Raw genomic sequence first — 21,446 nt, forward strand, 5'->3', positions numbered from 1 at the left:
AAGAAGTAGCTATTTGTGAAGTAGTGACTCATCTGCCAATCCCCCCCACCCACCCCCACATGAAAATGTATAAATACAGAGGGGCTCCAGTGAAAGGCAGATTGTCAGGGTGCTGTGTTGTGTGTGTGATGAGCGTCGTGCACGGCTGAGTCCCGAGAACCAAATAGAAAAAAAACAAAACCCATTCTTTAATAGAGACGCATGGAAGATTTTCATTTGTCATTTCAACACCAGGCCTGCGACGTGGAGGAGGGAAACAACGTGCACACACGTGCGTGCACATCATTATGTATTAGCTGACTTGGATGGGCTGGATCGGGGGGCACAAGCTGGGCCACCCCCCCGTTCCGGGTGGGGACCTAATGGGCCTGACAGAGGGCTGATTAGTGATGTCACTGGATGACAGAGCCGGGAGGAGACAAAGAGAACTCGCTGGCTGGAGGGAGACAAGCTTTAATTTTAATCTTCCTGTAATTTCAGATGGAGAGCACCGGGCCCACCCACGTAGACACACACACACACACACACACACACACACACACACACACACACACACACACACACACACACACACACACGCACAAACACACAGCACCTTTTTCTAGCTGTCAGCAGCAATACTAAAACTCAGAGTAATTGTGCGGTCTGCCCGAGATACAGTTATCCACGGCTGTCACCTTTACCCCCCCCCTATCTCTCTGTGGTGGGATAAAACAAAGGAGGGGGGAGCGGAGAAGGAGGATAAGTGTTTCTGTGTAATGAAAACTCCCTCTCTCTTCCCCTCCTTGTCCGTCTCTCTTTCTCTCTCTCTCTCTCTCTCTCTCTCTGCTTGGCCAGCTCCTGCTGCCAGCCTCCGTCAGAGAGGAGCGAGGAGCTGGCAGGCTGATTGGCTGCTCGCTGGCTGCTCTGGGTTGCTGCCGGAGCTTTGTTTTCCAGCTTGTTTGAAGCTGGATTTGTTTCCCTTCCTTGACTTTGCCTCTGTCTCCCAACTTTTCACTTGTCTCTATTTATCTCCAGATTTCTTTTTACGGTCACATAAACACTGACACTGTGAAACTGAACTTCTGCTGTGGAGAAACGAAAGGTCTTTTGGTTTATTAATAGCATTCACCCCGGCTTGTGAGTGACTAATGATTGTTTGTGATTTGTCAATCTGGCTTGTATTTAAGCGATCAATCAGCTTGTTTAAAAAATATAAGAATATTTAGAAAAATGTCACTTATAATGGGTATTAATGGACATATAATTGGCCTATAATCAAATCATCACATTTCAGAAGCTGGAACCAGCAAATATTTTAAACATTTTAGCCTGAAAAATTATAAAGTTATTATCAAAAGGGCTGCAAATGAAATGAGTTACTGTTGCGTCCGTACTTTCTGCATATATCAAGCAACAGATCAAACATTAATTATTCATATTTTTTTAATTATTGATGTGGAATTTTCAATAGCAACAAGCAAATTAAGGCAGGATGCTGCTCAGACATATAGGTCACGCTCATTCAGATCGGATTTGGCCCAGATTCATTACACTTCTGTAAGAAAACATCTCAAAGCCAAAAATCATGTTGAATTATTTTATACTCAACTATCTTTTGTTTATTCCTGATTTCCTGATTGCAGTTGAGCCAAACCAAGAAAACTGACGATTGAGTTATTTTGATATAGAAAAGAAAAAGAAAAACGAAACAAATTAAAAATATGACAAGTCTCAGGGAGTTTCTGTCAAGTTATAATGACGATCTGTGTTGTTGTCTGTGATTTCAAAGCAGATTTATTCACAATGGACAAGCAGAGATAATGATGTCCTCAGGAAGTGTTAGTCACACTGAATCCCAAAATATGTTTATCATGTCTCAGAGAAGGAGTTTTGACGATCCGGTCCCTTTCACCTCCCTTCACCTCCCTTTACCTCTTGTCTCTCCATCCTTCCTCCTCCATCCTCCCAACTGCACATTTCAAGAGGACGAGAGCAGCTGAGTTGTGCATTAGAATTGTTAATTGTTTATTATCTGGGGATTACGACATGAAATATGTGTAAAGAGATAAATTATTACCACTTCTTGAGTTGTGATCTTGAACACAGTCTCCTTTTCTTATCATTACGTCCGAATATGATTTCATCCTCTCGCCGCCGCTCTGCGATTCCACTGTAATCCATGAAAATTCTTCCATTTCTGAAGTGCTGAAATGTTCTAGGATATCACCTCCGGCCATGCTAATCTATAACTAACTCAGCTCTGTACTGAAATCCACTGATCAATATCAATGTGTGATGGCGAAATTGCAAGTCACTGTTCATTCAGACTGAAGCATCAACCTCGCTCGAGGGCCCCTGGCGTTCTCGGGGCCTGAATATGAATAAAGTCTGGCCTGATTATGAAACTCTCCGGCGCCGTTACAGAGTTCCTGCTCGACTTGAGCTTAAACAAACCAGAGCTCTGTCCTCATTCAATCCAAACTCTCACCAACTGTGTGTTTATGCAGAAGTGTTGACCAGCGTAATTCAGAGTAATAAGTAATTCATGCTAATGAGCTGGAAATAATTCATCGTCTCCCAAATTGAGTTGTCAGAGGATGGATTTCGTTTCATCCGTTTGTTTTTAAACGTACACAGACATCAGATGGCATCATGAAAAATGTCACATGCTTCCTCTCTCTGATGTGACTGTGGAGCTCAACCATAACAAAGGTGTTGAAACAATGTTATCCCCATCTAGAGGCCACAATGATATTAACGGCATTTTAGGAAAAAGGACAAATACCAGACTACTCCCATCCCTCAGGTGTAATAGTGTCGTCTCTGATTGGTCAAGCTCGCCATGGAAATCTTGGCTATGAATGGAATGGTTCAGCGTTACGTTACAATGGTTTGTGGGATGTGTGGTTCCTTCACTCTGAAATGAATCACGTACACAGTCTCGTAGTTTTGTCTTTTTCTGTTTTCAAATATTCTTTTGCTCCAAATCAAATGTTTCATTGTCACGATTCATCTCGTTGCTGGTCGGTGTGGCTCCACGCTTGAAACTCTTTTTTAAAGGATTGTATGAAACGTCAATAGAGAGAAAATTAATACAAAATGTATAGTGTCGTTTTTCTCAAAGTGGGCCCTCACTGTTACTACTGCATTGGCACGTACGCTGCTTCGCCTGCAGGCCGTCGTCAAATCAACAAACAATTAGAGGTTGTTGTTGCTCTTTCTCTGTGGCCGTGTGTTTACCGGCGTCTATGAAAGCCTCAGTGGATGATAATAACATATGGATTAGTGACAAAATGGTTATTCGGGTCGGGGAGCACCAAATGGGGGGGTAATTGAGTGCTGAGATTGATCCAAATTTCCTCTTGCAGCACTGACGTCCTGTGGCAGTGGCCAGATTTCAGAGATCAGGCTCTATTTAGGGAAAATGGTGTTTCATGCAGATTCTGTCGATGTATCATATTAAGGGAACTAAATCACCCTGGGATTTGATGACCGGAATTGAATTCATACGGCAATCTATTACATCTTTCATGCACGTCACAGCGGAGAACAGGATGAAACGCATCAGCACACACACCGCCACACACAGTGGGCGTCCGTGCGATGGCTGTGCATATCAATGACCTTTGCAGTCGCTCCCGCTGCCTGATCTCAAGGTCACTCACAGACTCCTTCTTTCTTCTGCTGCCTCTGAGCTCGCCGCGGTCCGCCTGCTGAATTCTATTTCATCAAGTTGCACAACAATTTTTTTTCTGGTCCTTGTGCAGCATTCGTTATCCATGCACTGTGTCTAAACGCGTTAAAATAATCAGAGGCACTGATGTTCCACAAGCTCCGAGCTTCTAAACCGGTGAACTCATAAAAACGCAAGGCTGAAAAAAAAAGAAAAAGAGAAAGACTTAATGAGCAGGGATCGTTTTGATGCTAAATACACAAACAGCTACAGATTATGCCGTGCAGAGAATGGAACTGCTGTGTTTCATTCCATCTTTCTTGCCACACACACTTATTTATGTTTCGCACTTTCATAATTTTTTCTCGAGGTCTTAAACTGCAACTTAACAGAGCCGGCCGCAGCCAAGTCGATATTACTCAGCACAATTTTTACATTGTTCATTTTTCCTCGCTCGCCTTTTTTTCCTTCCTGGTTATGGGGTGAACAAAGTGTGAATGGTTTATGCCTCAGTTCTCTGTAATTAGACCCATGCTACTTGTCAAATTGCCGCCGCAATGAAGCCGCTGCTGAAGTCTTCTGTAAATATGGCGCTGTAATTTGCTTATGAATCTCTGCGGGTCACCTGGAGAGTCGGCTGCACACACAGCAGCAGATGACATATAACTCCCTATCAGGGGCCCTGTGGAGGCCTCTGATTGCAGGTCCACTTTGCAACACCTAGAGCTGTGTGTATGTATGTGTGTGTTCGATGTGTGCGTGCGTGTGTGTGTGTCTCAGGAATTGCTCTAACCTCAGAGCTGGAACAGATGTTGATGCAGACATGCAGAACGGCAGCGACAGGACAAAGTTTGTCACAGAGACAAAAAGATGAAAATAAGCTAACAGGCTAAATGGTTAGTTGGATACAGACATTGAAAGTAGAGTAGACTGGAGCTGATTTCCACTGTGCCCAGGAATTGGCCGGTTGGGAACCTAATGCACCAACATCAGATTCATATTGATGCTTTTACCATCAGTATGAAAGGAGCGAGTCCACTGACATCTACCTGCACACAAACGTAAACCCTCTCACACAAGCCCTTAAAGTCCCATTTTTGTTCACTGTGGCTGAGGTGCTTTAAAAAGAGAGATGGCTGCATTATCGATGAGCATAGACACACACACACACATGCACACGCAGCACATTTCTGAACACATTGACAAGCGGGGGAAAAATAAATTCAAATCCTTTGTGTATAGCTCCCGCACTGGATATATCTCCTCCATCCCCGCTCTCCCTTCAAATCTCCTCTCCTCCCATGTCTTCTCCTCTGTAGCTGGTTCGCTCTGTACCTGTTGAATAATTGATGGCTGTTTTGGTTTCCGATAAGGCGTTTGGGGTCCACAGCTCTCAGCAGTAAGGCCTTGCTGCTTTCCTCATGGCAGATCACACGGCTCAGTCCATCCTTTCTCTCGCTCGCTCGCTCGCTTGCTCGCTCCCTCCTCCTTTCTTTTTCCAAATCTTGTTTTGCACTAATCCACACGCCGGGTATTCTGACATGTGCCACTCACATTCTCCGTAACATGTGTTTACTGTATTCTGCTCCTATTCCAGATTTTATTCTATACAAACTCTTGATATTCATCTTATTCTCGTGCTTACAAACAGCCCTGCAAACATAAATAAATTTAATACGCTGGATATTACCATGGAAACAGAACTTGCAGAGGCAGAAAAAAAAGTAATAAATAAATAGGCTAGCGTATCTTAACAGGCCTACATAAACTGGCTCAGCCCTGCAGGTTGTTACTTGGGATCTGAGAGAGGATCTCAGCCAGCAGCTGGTATCTATAGGGGGTGGACAAAATACCAGAAACACACACTTGAGTCATCGTGGGAAACTTCACATAGGTTGCATCTCCCAACTTCCTGTATTCTCTCCTTTAAATCCATGTTTTAAGCTTTACTAATTTGTGAGAGATGAGACAGAGCATGTCCTAAAACAAGGATGGGATGTGAGCAGTGGAACGTTGATCATTCTGGACGCTCAACCTGGCGACTTTTACCAGATTGCGACACAAAGTGATCCGGCAAGGTGCCGCGTTGGCACATTCTGTGTTGGCAGGTGCAAGCTGCACAGTGCTGTAGATGACTTTGTCAGATAAATTCTGAATGCAGCCGAGTCTCTTAGAAAACTGAGTAACTAAACCACTGCAGCAAAAACGTATTTGTAAGCAATACAACCAAGTGGATTTTATTTTCTCTAAATTTATTGAGGAAATGTTGTTATAAGATGCATTTGGCGAATCACAATAACGTATCAGTAATTTGTGTTTAGACAACACAGCCCTCCTTTCAGAATCAAGTCAATCTTTGGCAGTTGATGCACATGCAGCAACATGAAGGTCACTCTCTTGTGCAGCAGATTCCGAGTGACAGGCACACACACGAAGGGCATGGAGACACGAGAACGTTTCAGGAGACCTTTCCCTTTTCGTTCACTACAAATCTGTCAGAGCGACGTGGGGAATTAAACAGGTCTACAGCTGGGCTTCGGATGGACTTTGGATGTGAACATTCGCGTATGTGTGACTGTGCCCTAAGGCTGCGTGGAAGGTCAACACATAATGTACTCTATCAGAAACAAGGAGCAAATCCAAAAGTTTTTGAACATTTATGTTGTTGCGAGAAATAAATTTACAGTCCAGAGAATTAACAGTTAATCATGGAGAACATGTTTGTTTTGTGGTTAAACAGCCGATCTTGCTGTACAACATTGAAGTGACTGCAGTCGTATTTAACTTTTTAGACTCTCACAGAACTTGGTTGAGGTTGGAGAAATACAGGGATCTGGTTTGGTGCAGGGGAAAAGTTTACATTTACTTAAGATGCAATGTTCTTTTTTGTAAATTAAACCAAAAACAACTCCCATTCAACCTTAACCAAAGAGCATGTGTCACTTAACCCATCACCCAACCACCCTGAGACATCATTTCTGTTCATAAACGTGTTTCCCTCATTCAACAACTATGTTTCCCCTGAATATATTCCATCCAGTGTTGCTGTATGTTCACTGCCTCGACCAGCGGCAGGGCACCTCTTTCCTATCAAGGGCAATTTTAGTTTTTACAACATCCTTCGAGAACTACAGGCCGACTATACTTCTGAAAACACGCAGTATATCACTCTGATCCCTCTAATACGACGGCTTGAAAGTGCTTCTCTTTCTGCCAGGCTGCTTTCCCAGGTTTGGCTCAGTCTGTCTCAAGTCTCTGTCGCAGGACTCAGCGTTGGAAGAGAACATAGCAGCAGGTTGTCCAAAAGACAAGCTTCAGTGCAGGTCTCCTCCGAATGTGAAAATCCTCAGGATGTACACACAGCTTTGAACTCGTCATTGTTCTGCACCTCAGTGATTTCCGACTGTAAATTGTCAGGCACATCAGCAGGTTCCACATTAAACGGCTTAAAAAATATGTTAATTTCCGTTTGTTCACTTTTCCGTGTCCGCAAACCTCTCGCCAAATGCCTGAAGGATGTTTGTGCGCTCATCAGAATATTCAGATGTCGGAGCGGCCTTTTGTTCTTGGAGAGTAAGAAAACACAGTGTTTAGCAAACGGTGCACAATTGGACTTTTTCTAGTTCCTGCAGCTTCATCACAAACTATCCCTCTGAATGAGGTTTTGGGCTTCAGCTCACCACTAGACTTGCCTGTGTGACACGGCCTCTGTCAGTGTGTGGTCTTGTGGAAGCTGCTTGCTGAGCACATTAACTCCGCATTGACTTTATCCAGGCATGTTTTTTTTTGCATCTCATCTCGTTTAGCTTTGTGTTTCCAGCTGTAATGATGCTTGACATTGGTCTGGTGAACACTAAGCGCGTGTCTCCACATCTCACATTCATGTTTCTTTTCTTGACGGGGTACTTGAGTTTCCTTCACCACGACCGCAACCTCGACAAATATATAGCTGGAAGAGATCACCCAGAAGGATGTTGATGTTACTTTCATTTACTGCTGAAAGAAAATAATGAATTGCTGTCATGATAATTGTTTTGTATTTCTGAATGGTATCTATATTGCTACTGGGTTCGAGTTTTGTCAGAACATGTGGTCAAAGAAGTTTAGGACAAAAGTGGCTCTGAGATCTGATCATCTCCTCAGACCTGTTTGTGTCTAGACTAGAGTTGATCTTTTGGGGGAAGAAGCCCGGCTAGCTCAGTTCGGTAGAGCATGAGACTCTTAATCTCAGGGTCGTGGGTTCGAGCTCCACGTTGGGCGATGGAACTTTTAAGAGGATCAATTAAGCACAGGAGTGTTCATCCAAGTATTAGTTCTCCTCAAGCTTAACATGATTCCTGATGTGAGGAAACATCTGAGCATATACAGTTAATTCCACAGGTTTTATTCAGACCCATCAAATACAACAGTAGCTGATCAGTCCTTCTGTTTTGGTTTTGATGCTATAGATAAGCAAAGAGCGGTAACTGCAATGAATTGGATCTCTTTCCAAAACATGATATGAATTTACTTGATCTTGAGGAGAAAGAGTTATGTGACATGGTTCACGGAACATGTGGTCAAAGATGTTAACTACAAAACTGTCTCTGAGATCTGATCATCTCCTCAGACCTAAGATGTCTTTATACTAAAGCTTTTTACTTGTCATGAAACACGTGTCTTGTAAGATTAGGTTTTATGATTGACATAAGAAGCCCGGCTAGCTCAGTTCGGCAGAGCATGAGACTCTTAATCTCAGGGTCGTGGGTTCGAGCCCCACGTTGGGCGATGGAGCTTTTTAAGAGGAGGAGTTGAGTTTAGGAATCCATAACCAGGAAGATGATTCCTGACACAAAGAAATCAACCATGTGAATGGTGAGTTGTTGTCTATTGTTGTTATATCAGTGCAGCACCTTATCAGCAGGTCGGGGTGGATGGCTCATTCCCAGTGTATGTAAATCATGGACACAATATTTTAATTAGAAAAGCAAATTCTTGTTTTACTTTAACTCAATTTTTGTTATTGTGATATCTATATAAACACAGCTCACATACATTTTGTGGACTTCATTAATTTTTCAGGACGTTTTGGTCTCTCCACTTGCCTGATGCTTTCCTTTGACAGTTTCCACTAATAAACAGTATACAAAATCTAGCAAAGTTATATTTGGATCTACTGCTGTTAAGCTTGCCTAGTCTCATTTTTGCATTAAAAGCATGCTCATTTGAATTCCCAGACATCTTAATGAACGCTGCTGACTGAAGTTCAAGCTCACGTAATCCATTCATACTGAAGCAGTGTTTGTACTTTAGTAGCTACATAGTTAAAAGGCATTTTCCATTCATTATTCATGTTGTTTTGTCTACTCCCTGCAACAAATCTCAGATGGAGCGCTTGAGTATCCAGCGATGTATTGGTGTGTTCATATGCATGTTCGGAAACTGTCTTATGATTATTTATTTGATTTGCTCCCATGGCTTGTGAGGCTCATCTCCTCGCCTCCGCCTCTCTTCCTCTTTTATTTCCCGCTACCTCTGTATTAAAGTGTTTAGAGGCTGAATTGGCCGTAACCCAGCGTGTGGGGATTTGAAGGAGATGGGATAAAGTGGGAGAGAAAAGTTCATCAAACCCACGACAACAAGTCAATTCCCCTTGATTTACCACATCAATCCCCATCTGTCTCATACACGCACGCACACGCAACAAAACACTGCACATATGCACACACATAATCGCTCAAACAGACACCTGAAAAAAACACACACGGACTCACACACAGGCCTCTCTCCCTCTCTCTCTCTCTCTCTGTACTGCAGTACAGACAGACAGGAGCGGCAGCAGTAGCAGGTCTTACATAACAACATCACTGCATTAACGAGCCCATCTGCCTCCGACTGGTGCTTACAGTTACAGCTCTATTAAAACGATACTCTCTTAATACAAGAGGAGCAAACATACGACCACCTCAGCTGTTCTCCTGCGCCCGCTGAGCGACCAGGTGACACCGGATTCATCTGCGTGGAACAGTTTCATTCTTTAAAGATTATAACGAGTGGACACATGTTTCTGTAGCCGGCACATAAATTAAAGGTCAATGTAGTTTTATTGCAAATATTTTACCTGAGAGCAAAATGCAAACAATGTTTCCAGAAATAATCAGTCAATTAATCAATTAACTGATTAATCAATCAGTACATGAAGGCTATAAAAGGCTTGGTAGTTATTTTGTTTGTTTTGTTTTTGTTGTAGCATTGCAAATAATTATTTCCATCATCTATTAATCTGCCTCTTATTTTCTTGATTAACTGACTAATGGTTTTATCTTAATATCTCTAAATTACTTTTATAGTTTCCCCCGAGTCTTGTTTTGAATGATCAAGAGAGCAAACCCAAATGTATTCAGTTTATTGTCAGAGATGACAGTTGACAGAAAATGAGTTGAATGCTTAATGTTGAGATGCTGAAATCACAGAATATTTAGCTTTGAGAAAAAAACACTAAAACAATAAATTGAGAGCTCCTAAAAATAGTTGCTGAATAATCTAATCGACCAATTGCCGTCTTTGTTTTACTTGAATAGGTCATTAAAGCAAATTAAAGGCATCGCATTTGTTTCAGAGAACCCATTTTTAAAGATTTCTTCAAATAAATAGATGAACACAATTATCAGCATATTATGTAGCTTTCTTGCGGTCCAATCCCTTCTGTTGTTTACATCCTCGTGTGCTTTAATGGGATCTGCGTTGCACAGCAGAACACGGGTTTAATAAAGTTCATCCTGATTTATTTTTATCGATGCTAAATCCAAGTCCCGGCCACATTCCTAAATTACCCACTGAACAAATAGGAACAAGCCAAAAAAGGACATCACAAGTCCGTGCCCACGCAAAGGTGCAGCGGCTCACCACACAAAGACACTGACGCATGAAATGGCTGAAATTAGAAGACGCTTCTTTTTGGTTCAAGTCAGCGTTTGATGCGCGCATCAGAGTCACGACAGGAAGTCAGGATGGAGTGATGTGAGAGAACAGGAGATGAGGGAAGTGTGGGGAAGTGTTGTTTGTCTGCTGCCACAGCTTGTTTGTGTGTTCAGTTTGAGTCACATTATAACACAGAGGCACTTGTGTGTGCGTTTGGCCACGGTGTGGACGGTGTGTGCTCACTTGTGCGTTAGTGTGTGTTGTGTCGTGTGTGTGTGTCAGTCACACTTAAGCTTACATAACAATCCGATGCTCAGCTGGGGACACTGTACAGATAAATCTCATGTGTGTCCTTTTATTGGATTTGGTGTCGATGTTTTTTGGAGCACAACTAAAAAAAGTCATCAAACACAAAGTTTTACAGAGCTGGAAAACATGTATATTTATATATTATGTATATATTTCAGCATCAATGAGGCTCTCTCCAGAATGAGTGAGTCAGAGGACATCAGATGGATTTTACATATTTTAGTTTTTAGCTGTTTTTGTCCTTGCCATATTGAATTCAGTCAGGGACGGCTGTTTTTGAAGCTGGCTTTTAAAACGAATACAATGAATTAAATACTATACAGTGAATAGCACATCGTATATCGGAGAAATATGTTGGGAACAAAGCCAACGGAACCTTCAACGAATGAAAGGGAAACATTTCAACCACCAAACCGATCCTGATACTCTCTGCACCATGTTCAGCAAATTAGAATTCAGGATTTTTGCATGATGAGCCAAAGGTGCAGCCACTAATCATCCATAGTGAGTTTTCCTTTGATGTGGTGAGGTTTGATTTTGTGTCAGTTATCACTCAAATATTTGGATTGTGGCAAAGAAGGAAACATCTACTTAATGGCTTGTTGACATTACAGAGATCATTACAGATCGATATCATGAGAATGAACCATTCCGGTCACCCGGCTACAGTACGTGCTTAGTGAGAGAAAATTAAATATAGTGAGCTTTAAATAAAAGTGTCAGGACGGGCGTGGGCCCTGTTGATAAAGCTGCTTTATGGATGCACCGCTGTCCCGTGTGAGTGGTGTTTATGGGGGACTCGTTCCAGCAGCATCTGTGTGGGATGGTGTCAGCACAGTTAATGTGGAGGGGTTAGGGTCTGTTAGAGGATGATTACTGCGACACTCGACTATCACAGCGGTGAGAAGGAGGAAGGGTGAGGACATCCACAGCGCTCCCGCCGAACTCCCTCTTCCCCTTCGACCGATGGTGCATTAATCTCCCGAAGCCGTCAACACGACCTGAAAGCGACGACGCACACGAGTGCAGGAGAAGAGGAAGAAAAGAAGAACTCCCGACAGCTTGACTAATGGTGAGTTTAGCACCGCTCGCGAAGCTCCTAACTGAGTTGTGCTAACGTCATCTTTGTGCAATTCAATTACCGATTCCAGGGAAGCGCTTACCTCAGGTGTTTTCCGCCCCATGACTCAGCCCCCCCCCCCCCCCCCCCCCAGCCTGGCGCGTGACCTCCGTGTGACCCAGGCTCTGGACCGATGTGAACCCAACCTTTCAGAGCATTTTTTGTTTATTTTTTGTTCCCCGCCCCAGATGTGCAACTTAACAGATGTGCACCACTGACTCCCAAGTTGAAGTGGGCTCTCCCACACAACGGGAGACATTCATGTGTTTCGGCGGCTGTGAGTCGATGAAAGGTGCATGAAGAAGCGGCGTGAAGTAAACGCTGCAACAGCTCGAGGATGTGGGAAACACGGCGAGAAGAATGAGGCGCAGGATGAGAGAGGAAGGCAGGAACAGCGCTTTTCACCTTTGCTCGTACCTGTTATTTAATATGACCTGGAAGATAAGCCCAACACCAGATGTAATAATACAGTGAGGCCCAAAGAGGTTGTTGTTATGATTACTACAGTGCTACTGCCTCAATGAGGATTTGGCAGCTTCACGGCAGCACCGTCGTCATGAAGATGGGCGGCCGGCCCGACTGCACCAGCTGTGCCAGCACAACCACTCGCTGTGGGAAGGAGGGAAAGGAAGAAAGGAAGATGAGGCACAAAGCTTAAGAGAGTGACAGAAAGAGCAGTTGAAGGAAAACTGCAGAAATCAGGAGCAAGGGAGGAGGCAGAAATTTGATGACAGGCGAAGAACTGGTGAAGGAGGACGAGGGCTCAGGAAAGAGTGATGACTTCAGGAATAATATGGCTACATCCATACTACTGCATTTTAGTTTGAAAACCCATCAACTCTGTTATGGACACACCTGGCGTCCAAACTGCTCCAGAGTTTTAGAAACGCTAAAACAGGGAAGTTTGGAAACGATTATGTAGACTCTAACAAGTTTCTTGCTGATTGGGTCTTTTCAGTCACAATATTAGCCCTCGCTGATTCGTCTATTGTCACATGACCCTCCAAACACCCAGTATCAGTTTTGGCGACCAGTGTAAAAACACAACATGCATTATCAATTACAAGCGTTACTGATCCTTTTGTCTTTGCTGCAGTTAAATTCAGCATTTTACAATGATTCAACTGCTTCCATGAGTAGGAGACATGCGAGTGGTCAAGTGAAAAGTGAAAAGTGTTTTCATCTGTGCTGGTATTGACGGGTGTGGAACCAAGAGGACTGAGATCATTTGAGTTTGAAAATGCTGTATTCTGAGGAAAGGGATGTAGGAGAAAAACACAGGTGTGAGCCACAAGAACAAGTGGAGCAAGGCGTGAGCTGAAGAGAAAGTCTAGACACAAGAGGGCGGGGAGGATGCTGCAGAATAGATGGGCTGGAGAGCGATGGCAGCGAGAGTGATCAGGAGGAGCTGAGAGGTGAGAGAGCGAATCGTAAAAGGATGGTGGAGACCTGCAGGTGAAGGAAAACGGCCTGAGCTGTGGAGTGATGGAAAGGACGGAGGGCAAGGCGTGAAAGAGATGGAGAAGGACGGAGGAGAGGATGATGTCAAACATGTTTTACGTCGATTTCTCAGCCGGCGTGATCAATACCGCCGCCATCGGTCTTGTAACAGCAGAGAGCAGTATGCAGCGACACAGAGAGCAGGCCGCTATATTCAGCTGACAGACGTTCAGCACCTGCTCAGGCACAAACACTTATTATTGAACAAAACCAAATGCCACAATAAATGTCAAACTGGGGCTGAATCAGCCGACATTTGAAATGGAAACAAACATCATTAATGTGCATCTTTGTCTTTCTCCCGGCAACCTACTGACCCACCCACCTAACTATTTATCATATTTATCTAATGCCACCCCCCTCCCCTCCTCTCTCTCTGTCTTTCTTCCGTCTGTCTGAATAAATGTGACTAAGACGACGCCAGGCGACAACTCTCAGAACAAATCATCCGTCCCCAGGACAGATTTGTGCTGCACTGCTCACGATTTAGAGCAAACCCACTTGAGCACATTTGTCTGTATTGTATAGACAGGTTATGATTCATCTTCACACTGACTGACAATAAATCCGTGCTGAAGGAGTCGGAGGGGCTGGTGGTCACTGATACATGAACATTTAACTTATTTCTTTTTGAAAACATAATTGCTCAGAGAATCATATTCCATATATATATATATATATATATATATTTGCCAGGATAATTCACTCAAAATGAGACTTTGGCCGAACCTCAGAATCCGCTGGTGGCCATTGATCTGAGCACGTGTCACCCAGGGAAGCTTTAGGTTCGTATCGAGCGGAATCAGCGTAGCTCACATTTATTGACTCGAAACTTGCAAAAGCTAATTTGTATGGACAACTCCCAGGAACTGCTGTCGTGTTGCAAAGTCCAGTTTAGTTCATCCACATCGTACTTTATCGTTCATCTGAGACTAAATAAAGTGCAGGGCTTTGTTTAGCACATGAATCCTGGTTCAAATCCCACTGTTTGCAAGTGCTACACATGTAGATTGGAGTTTGGTTAATTGCAGACTCTCTCTCTTTCTGTAGGGTTTTTCCCTGACATCTCCCTAGTGAAAGCTCCAGAGAATTTCCTAGTGATCCCCGGTGAGAATTCTCCCCAGACACAACAAGAATACAAATATCTCAGGATGGAAAAGATGTTAATGACACATATGAAGATGTCATCAAGGGTCAGACGCAAGGGGGCCGGTGTGATTTCTGCACCGGAGCTTAAACATTATGTTTCATGTTTCACCTCCTGCTCGACACAGACGCCACCTGTCGCGTGAACGCTATGGAGATTTCCCTGTTGTTGTGAAGGCGTGTGACCCAGATAATCTCCTGCTGTGTTCTACATATGTGAAAGGCAAAGTCGGTACCAAACTGTCTGGAACATTTTCTGTCTGAGTTTGTGTCTGAGAACGGCTTATGTCGACGCTGCAATGCGCTGGCGACCTGTCTGGGTTGAAAGGATAAGTTTAAGGATAGATTCAACATTAATATTTAACTTATAATCAAAGTTCCTGCTAAACTTATACAAACTTTCTTTAAAAATATGGACTTGATTTGTGCTATTCTTGAAAATCGCCCTTTTATACTTAATGTATTTGGGCGCTGGACTTTAGGAGAGGCGGTGGATTAGTAGTGTCAGAAACTTGGACTATGGGCAGAAAAGGTCTCTGGTTCGTCTCTGGTTCGACTCCACGGAGAAAAAACTAAAAGACGAACCTGGATTGATCTGTCCAAAAAATCCAAGAGGATTCTCCCTACCCTGTCTAGTGCCCCTGAGCAAGGCACCCTTACTCCCCCAACATCTGCTCCCCGGGCGCCATACACGGCTGCCCACTGCTCTGTGTGTCCTGCACCAGATGGGTTAAAAGCAGAGGTTGAATTTCCCCTTGCATGTGTGTGGGATAAATAAATGTATCTTAATCTTAATCTTAAACCCAGTTCAAGCATTTTCCTTCACCCTTGTGAAACACAGTTGAGTGGAAAAAATCTGATTTAGATGAACCATGACCAAATAACACCATACGTGTAATCATGCTGAGTCATGTGAAATGTGACACTAACACAGAGCGCCATGTGTCCTGCCCACCTCTCAGGATGTGTCTTCGCCCCGGTGTCCCTCCGCCCGCTCCTACCTGCCCCGTCTCTCCCCATCTGTCTCCTGTGCTCGTCTGCGGGACCTCTCACGCTCCGTTCGCCCAAAACACATCAACACGGCAACATCTTCACCCAATGTCATCTCACAAACATTCCACCAGACACGTTCACGGAAGAGGTTTCTCAAGAAGTCACACGTGCCTGTGGAGCTGCTGGCTGCACCTCGTGTGGGAGTTGATGCTTCTGCTAAGCATGACACATTCTGTCTGGATCAGTAATTGTGTCATGTGCATGTCATCGGCGTTTGTGCTGGATAGATTACATATGTTTCCACGGTGAGGCAGGATGTGGGTTGGATAAAGAATTGTGTTGTTGAAATGGCGGAGTGGGAGATGGTGCTACTTAATTCCTCCTTAATCATCATGAGATGTCGGCAGTGAAGAGGATAATAACATATAATCCACTTCTTCATTCACCTCCACTGCTGCCAGTCGTTTGGACTGTTTTATAAACGACACTTCAGTGAAGGTAAAGACAGTGCTCGACTAGAACTGGCAACACACACACTGCACCGCACCACACACTCAAACTCTGCCACTTCATTATCTAACTCCACCTCAGCCGGGCCTTGTTTACCCGCCCACCACAGCCCGGACATGCCAACGCGTCCCTGGACATTAACCCGGGAGCCCCCTGTGGACCAGAGGTGGCGGAGCACAGGCTTACCTTTAAGAGTTAGCATGGTAATACCTTCTGGAATTGGAGTCAGTCAGCCAGGCCGGAGCAGAGTTAAGCCCCCGCTCGGCTCACATCAAAGAGGATGGGCCATCCACGGCAAATCTCCCAGAGAGAGAGAGAGGGAGAGGGGGAGAGGGGGAGAGAGAGAGAGAGAAGAGAGAGAGAGAGAGAGAGAGAGAGAGAGAGAGAGAAGAGACAGCGAGCTAGGGTTGCCGCAGAGAGGAAGGAGCTTGTCATATATTCCCTTTATCACTGGGAATTTTACGGTACAGACCTGTGATTCTGAGAGGAATTTTATGGGCTGACCAAAGATGGGCAGCTTCAATTCAAGAGTTGAGCTGTCTCATCACTTCCCAGGATGTGTGTGTTTGTGTGTGTGTGTGTGTGTGTATGTGTGTGTATGTGTGTGTGTGCGGGCGTGTGAGTTTTGGCCCATTTGCGTCAGCCTTACCCCTTTTTTACTTTTAAGGCATATCTTATCATCCCGACAGCTTATTGTTTATAAACCCGCTGATTCACGCGCTGCCGTCTCCTTCCACTCTGCATTTCTAACTGAAGAAGCTCCTTTGCGTCACAGGTTGTTTCTCTTTCCTCCGAAGTCACTTTAACGCCGGCGCCCTCGGGCAAACACATCAGCACTATTACTCTTAGATGACTCGATGATGTCGTTTGGATGGATTAGCAGATTTGCGTACTCCTGCTTGTTTTTATAAACATATTTACCGGATGACGTAAGCATCGCTTGGCGTCAACACACCAGTTACATTGCATTAATTAAACACGTTCTGAGGAGATTATTCATATTATGTTTTAATTATGAAATGGTCTCACTACACGATAAGCTTCTTTTCTGACTGTGAGCATCGGTTTATTTCTAAACGAGCCACGGATATCCGAACGTGAAGCGCACGTGTCCGTGGCCTGAGAGCAGCTCAGTCCACAGACACACACGTTTCAATGAATAAATCAAACTTTATTTGTATAGCACCGTTCAGTCAAATCAATTTTTCAAACTGATGCACTTATACATTTTAACATTTTAAAACGTAAAGGATAATAATATGTATAACGATATAGAAATTATTCTGCGGGTGCAAATATGCAAGCTGGAATTCAAGGTTTGAAGTTTCGGTTTAATATGTGCAGGATATTGAATAGATTTTAAAGGAGATAGAGGTGAAAATGTGTTTTCTTGGTATGTTGTGAGAAAGTCTGACCCTGTCCTGAGTGAACTGCGAGGTCATTCGATCACAAGGGAGATGACGAGGAAAACACTTCACACTCAGTGGTGCAATAACAGGTCAATGTCATTGTTCCTCTGTAGAAACCATGATGCTGATACTTTTGATGATGACCTACATGTTACTTTAATTGATTTGCACCTTTGGTTTCCTACTCAACCAGTGGTGCTTGAGTGGAAGCTCGGTCTAGTGTGGGGCTAATTGCTAAGTGCTTCGTGTAAGAGCATCATCATTGTAAAATATTAAATGTGCTGAAGTTTTCTCGGGATAGAGACGTTCACTGTGCTGGTTTCTATTATAGAACAGACTGAACACCCCCCCCCACACACACACACACACAAAAAGTGCTGCATTATTTTTAGTGCGTCTCACTCCACTGCAGATCTTCTGTCTGTCTCAGTCTCTCAGACTCAGACACATGACATGAATATTGTCCATAAGTTCATTCGACTGAGCGTGTTCATTAACTGTGTCACCGTGGTATCCGGGATAAATCAATCAATTCACCTTGGTGTGTGGGGGAGCTGGAGAGGCACGGAGCCCGTCTATGAAGAGGTGCTGTGCATTATGGACAGACCAATTAAGAAACACAGACAGAACTCCAGATGAGGACGAGACACTGAGGCAAAAGACTGAAATAGCGGCACAGGCTTTGCATGAAGTCGGATGGATGGCATCGAACCAAGAAGAGATGGAAAAAAATGATTTTAATAGATAAAACAGAAAGTGACTGAACAGAAAAGAAAAAAGATCAAATGAACGGCATTAAAGTCGAGAGTGCACTGGAGCGGAAAGTGGATTTTTTCCAGGGATATAAGTTTGGTCCAATAACTATCAATCTTCCCGCAGGAAGGGAGGTGGCACAGTGAAGGGGATGCTGCTGTTTTAGAATGTATAAGCACAGCTGTCGCCTACAGCTAAAGCAGAACGATTACAGCTTAACTCCATAACATCTGCTGCTCCCAGGCCAGAGGAGAGCAGACTGCTGCAAATACCGTGGAGAGAGGAATTAAAACAAGGGTACGCGCAGGGCAGGGGTCCTCATGATGTTCATTCCATATCTGTGTCACGTCTTCTTGTGATCTGTGTCGGTGTCCTGCTTTCCAGAGGCCCCAGACCCACGGGCACATTCAGGCTGGTCTCTGCAGAGAGATGGGTGGAACAGAGGGAGCACGAGACAGAGGAAGACGGAGAGAGAGAGAGAGAGCAGGAGAGTGAGATTTGTGAAACACTGACAGATGGGGAGGATATTTTGCGCCCGAGCCACGAGGGTGTGAGCACAAACCTGAGCACCGATGGGACGTGAGCGTGCGTGTGTGTGTCTGCACGTCCGCGCGTCTCTGCGTGAAAATGGAGGTTTGGCCTCATTAGGAGCTTGTTTGGATAGGACACGGCTTCGTACGGTGAGAAGGAGGATCAAGAGGGAGCAAAGAGGAAGCTTGAAGTGCAGAGGGGATTGAAGTCAGATTGAAGGCTAGTTTCCGCGAAGGCTGCGAGAGGAGGGCATCAAAGAAAGGCAAGAAAAACAAAGTTAATGGGCTCACTGGTATGTGCGGAGCCATCCGTGTCGCCATGGGTGAACAAAACCTTTTGAATAGAAGCAGCAGAGAAAGGCAGACGGGATCCAGGGGAAACTGATTCATGTATTATATGCTTCCGATAATGTGTTAAACAAGAACATGTAAGGATTTCATGTGAAAGGTTTTCTTTTCAGGAGGTCTGACTCATTTTTGACTGAGAACGATGCTTGATGAACTACAAAGGTTAATTCCCATGAGACCACAAAGGTCCTGACAATAACAATAACAGATTTCTTTAGTGACATTTAGTTCATATCTTTGGTATGAAAACGAGAGGCGAGGGTTCATACGTCCCCCAAAAAATGTGATGTAAGTCCTGGGGTTCGGTTCTAGTTATGGAACAAAGCTCAGATATGTAAACAGATTTTTTTCTCAGCGATTTCAAATGACAAGGAGAGTGAACAAGTTTGGTAAATACCAAGAAATCTGCCAAACAAATGCTGTACAAGAGGAAACAGAGTGAGAGGCCAATTAGATCAATGTTGCTCTTCTGGGGATCATTAGGTTCAGCACCAGGCTGAACATGTCTTGTTGTGGAGCCTTATTGGACAGACAGAGGAAGTGACTGACTGGTGGAGACCTCCCTTCTTTGGCATAAGAATAAAAAACAATGTCGAGCTGAATAATAAGTGTAATACAGTCCTATCACACACACAGGATTTTTAATGGAGCCGCTGAAGAACTGTTCTACCTTTATTTCTTAAAAGGAAATTAGATGCAGAACAAAACAAAAAAGTATTAAAGTCAATTTGAATTTGTTGTTTTAATATTGAAGGTAAGCTTTGGCTTCACACACACACACACACACATCCGAGCATGCACTGCAGAAACACACAGTCACACAATGGAACTGTTACCGACCTGTTCACTGTGAGGAAGTGGAATCGGCTCGTTCCCATTAGCATGTTCATGAGGGACAATGGTAAAACGTTGCAGTGAGTCCACTGAACCATGGAGCAGTTTGAAATGAGCACCTCAATATATAATTATAAGCCCATTAGTATTTTTGTCTCCAAGGTAACTGAACTCTTAGGTTTTGCAGTTGGTACCAAATGAATGAGCAAAATTAGAGAAAATCCATTTAAATATTTTAAGATTCAAGACAGTTTTGACATATATTGATTATTGAAGAGTTAATACTGAAAATAATCATATACTGATTGAATCCTGTATTCCATCGCCCCCCCGTGCACGTCCCAATACTCGTACTGTGAGAGCGGTAAGAATAAAAATTCAGGTCTAGTAATCTTTGTCACAGAGGCTAAGCAGACGGCGAATTAAAAACCACAGCGAGAGAAAGAGAGAAAAGAGAAATTTAGAGCAGAATTGATGAGGTGTAAAAAGAAAAATGGGGCTGCGGAGGCTTTGATGTTTTTTCGCACAGCGTCCCTGACAGCCATGCTGCACTGGGACCGAGAAGTGTTCCCATTATTTAAGCTGTGAGTATGAACGTAGAGAGTCTGTGTGTGAGACCATGTGTTTAACATGGAGGGAAACAGAACCAGTGTGGAGCGCTGGTTTGTCTGTTGAGACCGTTTGTTTGCGTCTGAGACACACACTGTGTAGTAGTGTACTTATTCTTAGCATTTAATATTCACACACACGTTCTGTAGCTCAGTGTATGTTTTTGTTTTAACATTTTAATTTATTCTACCTCACCTCCGCATGTCAGTCAACCTGCTCACTTCCTTTTTTCTACCAGCTGCTCAAAATGATTAAAAAGAAGGACTCAAATTCTGAACATGAGTGTTAATTAGCGACATTTCGATATAGATATTCAATAGAAAGTCCTGCATTTAAAACTTTGGAGTTGAAATGAAAGACGTACTTGCAGCAAAAATTTGTTTTCCCACTTCTAAATACAGAGTTAAAAGAGAAGGGGTCCCAGGGGAGTGTTGTCTTCACTAATTCATATGCCCAAGCAGCTGGATTCTTTAAACTGCAGCAGAATTAAACACCTGGTAAGTGTCTTCTCTTACGTTGTAAGGACACGGACCGTTTCCATTAGCAGTGTCTCAGTCAGCACTTTCTCCCGTGTCGGGCCCGGCCAAGCTCCACCAGTCTTCGGGTTATATTTAGATCCAGGAAACAGAAGGTAGATCTGGGTCACGGTCCAGTCTGAGAGAGGGAAGCAGAATTTCTGTGAGCAGTGTAAAGGGATCGAATTAATTCAGGAGAAAAAACATTTAAAGAGACGTAAATATACACAAGTTCTTTACTGGGATAGAAGAACGAAATCAAACTCTGACCACATACAGAGTAAAGTCATAGAAGACATGCTGCTGATAACAGTG

The 21,446-nt window shown here is 43.8% G+C and overlaps 2 non-coding genes across 2 annotated transcripts; both read left to right on the plus strand.

Moving 5' to 3' along the window:
- The first annotated feature begins 7,841 nt into the window (after positions 1 to 7,841).
- On the plus strand, positions 7,842 to 7,915 carry trnak-cuu (transfer RNA lysine (anticodon CUU)). The gene has a single exon. It is a non-coding gene; the product is annotated as a tRNA-Lys (tRNA).
- Positions 7,916 to 8,348: 433 nt separating this feature from the next.
- On the plus strand, positions 8,349 to 8,422 carry trnak-cuu (transfer RNA lysine (anticodon CUU)). Its single transcript has one exon. It is a non-coding gene; the product is annotated as a tRNA-Lys (tRNA).
- Positions 8,423 to 21,446: the final 13,024 nt, after the last annotated feature.

This window comes from Limanda limanda, chromosome 14 (assembly GCF_963576545.1).
Source record: "Limanda limanda chromosome 14, fLimLim1.1, whole genome shotgun sequence".
Lineage (NCBI taxonomy): Eukaryota > Metazoa > Chordata > Actinopteri > Pleuronectiformes > Pleuronectidae > Limanda > Limanda limanda.